Source organism: Nicotiana tabacum, chromosome 19 (assembly GCF_000715075.1).
Source record: "Nicotiana tabacum cultivar K326 chromosome 19, ASM71507v2, whole genome shotgun sequence".
Taxonomy (NCBI): Eukaryota; Viridiplantae; Streptophyta; class Magnoliopsida; order Solanales; family Solanaceae; genus Nicotiana; species Nicotiana tabacum.
The window spans coordinates 3,425,254-3,429,904 of record NC_134098.1 but is presented as its reverse complement, the minus strand read 5'-3'; the positions used below and the strand labels follow the sequence as shown (position 1 = coordinate 3,429,904).

The window sequence follows — 4,651 nt, the reverse complement described above, 5'->3', positions numbered from 1 at the left end:
ATTATATCATATGGTTAGTGAGGGGAGATCTGCATAGAAGAAAAACATTAAGGGTCGTTGGGGTTATCCCAATATAAATTTAGGATTAAATTTGATCAGTATTTAATTGTGGGTATTAGTAAAAGAAGAATAAAATTTATACCAAAATTATGGGATTGTTCATCTCATATAAAAGGGGATCATCTATCCTGGTTATATTCTCGGAATATAATTTTGGGATAACCTTATTTTGAACGGTATAACTCCTAACTATAGTGTCACATTGAATAAGTAAAATAAATGATGCCCCAACGTGCAACTCGACAGTTTGGCCGAGTGGTCTAAGGCGCCAGATTTAGGCTCTGGTCCGAAAGGGCGTGGGTTCAAATCCCACAGCTGTCAGTTTTGTCATTTTTTAACAATACAAATTAAAATCAAACAAATTGTTTTCAAAAATATCTCGTTAAACGTTAGTCGTAAAGACAAACATTTGGTCAGTAATTCAGTATGAAGAAGTAAATTGTTATGATCTTATAATTTCAGAAATGAGCATACATACAAATCAAATCGTTATAATAAATTAATACTCCCTCCGATCCACAATAAATGATCAATTTACTTTTTCATTTTTGTCCAAAATAAGTGTCCATTTATGTAATCAAGAAAATAATTAATTTATTTTTACTCTTTTACCCTTATGTGCATATCCCTAAAAAGTTTTCTTCTCTTTTACCCTTATGTGCATATCCCTCAAAAGTTTTCTTACTCCTCACATTAATATTTAACTAAGGGTAGTTTAGTCATACTAGGTATTTTTGTACATAATTTAGTATTTGGCGTGCCTAAAGCAAATTGGTCACTTATTGAGGACCGGAAGGAGTACTTGTGAGCACCTAATTTTTGACTATATTTGAATTTTTATCACCTACTACTATGTAAATATTTTCAGAAATTTAATATATATCTTTTTAGCTTTGTTACATTTTTTTTATATAGGGTAAAAATTAATAATAATTTAAAAGGTCAATTATTAATATTAGTATTATTTTTATTTTTATTTTTATCTTTATTTTTAAATAAAATGAATTAAAAAAACTTAAAATAAATAGAAATTAATTATTATTATTTTATTTTTAAAAAAATTGCGGATGGAATTAAAAAATAGTAAAAGTAGAAATATAAAATTAAAAAGTAAAAGTAAAAGTAGGTAGAAATTATTTAAAAATATATATATAAAATTACAAAAAAATAAAAGTAAAAGAATGTGGAAATTTAACAAAAATGAAAAGTAAAATAAAGTTGAAATTAAAAAATTAAAAGTAAGGGTATATGATTTTTTTTTAATAAAAGTAAAAGTAATTGGAAATTTTAAAAAAAAAGTAAAATAAGTGGGAAATAAAAAAAAAGTAAAAAAAAATGAGAAATTAAAAAATAAAAGTAAAGAAAAGTGGGGAATTATTTTTTTGAAACAATAAGAAAAATGGAAAGTGAAAATTCTTTTTAATTAAAAAATAAAAAAATAAAAATAAATCTGAAAATTCCGAAAATATTTCTATAAATAGAAGAGAAATGTGAGAAAAAAAAATAGAGGAGAGAAGGAGAAAAAAAAAGGGAGGAGGGAATTGAGAGAAATTTATTTTCTTCTTTTAGGATAAGGGAATTTCTACTTGTATCATTCTTTCTTCATCTTTCTTTCGAAAATTCAGCCTAAAATTCCAGCAAAAAACCAACACCTAACACCTCGTCTTCCTCCATGAACCACCAGCTGAAACTTACCCAAACACTAAAATAAAAGAGTTTCAGTCGAGGTTAGAAGCTCCGTCGAGGTTCTCGATACCGTTTCCGGTTGTGGTTAGTTCGTACAAAAGTCCATCAGAGCTTTGTTCATGTTGTACCGAAGAATATTTAGCTATTGAAAGGTCCATTTCTTGTTCTCCAGTTTTCGGATTCCAATTCATATTATGTTTGCTATAAGTTTAAATATTTTTTTTCTTTTCTGTTTTGCTTAAAGATTGATTCACGATTGGTTTACTGTTTTACTTGTTATTTTTTAAGGATATTTTAGTCTAATTGCTTACTGTTTTTAGTTTTAGTTAATTAGCATGCCTTGAAGTCCTTGGTTAATTCTTTTGATGTTAAGGCGTGAGTTTTGCTTCACCGGTATCGTTATTTTGGAATGATTGTTAGTGCTAAGAATATGGGCTCAAAGCTTAATTGGTAAATGAATTATTTTCTAATTGGGCCATACACTAATATCTTGAAAGATGAGTTGGACATTCACATGAAATGATTGGGCTTTAGGAATTACTTTTTAATGATAAGAACGATTGGATTAATTAATATATTACTATCACTTGGGGCATATTCTATAGATTATAAGATGAATTGAAAGAGCCTTTTGGTCATCAAGTACTAAATGATCCATTAGCAATTAAGACATGTCATCCACAAATAAATTCCATAATCTATGGCCTTCACAATAATCTCAAATTAGTTTAGGAAGATAGACTCATAAATATTCGTAGCTTGCTTTAGGCGCGATTAATAAATTCATCGTGACTATGGGTACGGTTCCCGTGGCATAGTCACGATATGTAAACCCCAACTCAAGTGCGCGTTTCACGCGACCTGACTACAACTTCAAACAATAATAAATAAAATTAAACAAGTTGTAGATTGCAGGTGCGTTTCACGTGATGCGATTTGCGATTTGTATAAACAACGAGTGTACGACAACGTAACTTGTCTCATATTAATTCCATAAAAGTTTAAAATGCAGTAATGTAATAAAAGCGGTAAAAAGAATAAAAATGCACATAGGTTTAAAACATGTATTAAATCAGATAACTTGGCCAATTATTAATAGTTGAGCGACTGTGCTAAAATCACGGAACTCGGGAGTGCCTCACACCTACTCTCGGGTTAACAGAATTTCTTACCTGGTCTTTTGTATTTGCAGACCATAAATAAGAGTCAATTTTCCTCGATTTGGGATTTTAAAATAAATCGGTGACTTGGGACACCGTAAATCATTCCAAGTGGCGACTCTGAATAAATAAATAATCTCATTTCGAATAATGTCACTTAAATTGGAAAAACTCCCCTACCCCTATCCCCTCGGAAAAAAGGAGGTGTGACAGCTTTGGCGAGTCTGCTGGGGACAAGAACCCAGAATCTCTGGTTCAGGGTTCAGAATTCGAGCTTAGAATAACTGTTATACTTGGCTTTTGTTTATTATCTGATTTTTACGTGTTTGAGCCTAATGTGCTAAAAGCCGTTTTTTATCGATTTGATATTGCCGTAAACTGTATATAAAATTGTTACGACACCCTTCTTCTCTCTGAGTCTTCTAAATCTTTTGGGAAGTGTGCGCTTCGCGTGACTTCTTTTCTGTTAGAGTCATACCCCTAATTTTAGAACGATGATCGGACAAGTTGCAAAGCCGGTAAAACTTCTGTATTCTAGGTACGCTGCCCTCCCCTCGGCTCGAGTTGTCCGCTCGGGTAAGCCAGGTCTAGAACAACACACCCAAGATTTAAACCTAGAATAACATAGCCTCATGTTGAATCCCTAGTAGGAACGTTTGTTTGCACCACGTGCATTTGACTTTGGGGACTCAACACAAGGGTTGGGTCCGTCTAGGACAGGTGTACCCAATATAAAAGACCATTATGATGCATTTTTACGTGCTACTTGTGCATAAGTTTGTTTCGGCTTGCATGTTGACCGATTTCTTGAATAGGGAACGAAAAAAAAAACAAGATTGACAGGTAGGTATTTGAAAAATTCCGAAACTCTGCCGAAAGTTTGGAAAAAAAGAGAAAGAAAATAAGAAAATGTTTTCAAAAGTCATGCTTCTTCCCCTGTTCCGTCAAAACTGACCGAACTACGCAGGTCTGATTCTCACCGAATGTGAGATACGTAGGCAAACCTCATCGGTTCTGGCCCCAATTTTCAAAAATTTAAAAATATTTTTCTTTAATTCCTTCTTTATAAGTTTTTCTTTGACACATAAAATCCAAAATGTTTCCTTCTTTTATAGAAGTTTTTCTTTTGGAAATTATTTTTAAAAAAAAGTCAAAATCCAAAAATATTTTTCTTTAATTCATTGTTTAGAAGTTTTTCCTTAGAAAATCTTAAATAAAAAAAAATTAAAACCAAAAAATATATATATTTCTTTATAGAAGTCTTTCATTTGAAAAAAGAAACAAATCAATTCAAAATAGAACATGATGTCTCCTATGAGTAATCCATTCACCGAGGCTATCAAAATTGGGGAGATGGTCAAAAATAGTTTTAAAACGGGGGAAATCTTTAGTCATGCTGCCTTTAAGGCCACATCACAGGCCGTTCAGAGTGGTTCGGAGGGTTTGATGAACAGAAATTGGAGAGATGAGGAATTTGATACGGCACTGAAGGCCTTTACAGCCCTTGCCGAGACAGAGGAAAAGCCAAAAATGGTTTCCAAGCCTGAAAGTTCCCTATCAGACGGGAGTCTTAGTAGCCAGTCTTGCTATCCTTTCTGCGTTCGGATTATCTCAGGGTGTGATCCGGATATTTTACTTTATTGTCTTACTTTCCGGTGTAAACCCTTCTATCTTTAAAATTCAAAAAAAAAATTTAATTGAAATCAAAAAAAAAGAACAAAATCAAATGAAATTAATATTTCATT

The 4,651-nt window shown here is 31.8% G+C and overlaps 1 non-coding gene across 1 annotated transcript; it reads left to right on the top strand.

The window, feature by feature from the left end:
* The first annotated feature begins 301 nt into the window (after positions 1 to 301).
* TRNAL-UAG (transfer RNA leucine (anticodon UAG)) lies at positions 302 to 381 on the top strand. The gene has a single exon. It is a non-coding gene; the product is annotated as a tRNA-Leu (tRNA).
* Positions 382 to 4,651: the final 4,270 nt, after the last annotated feature.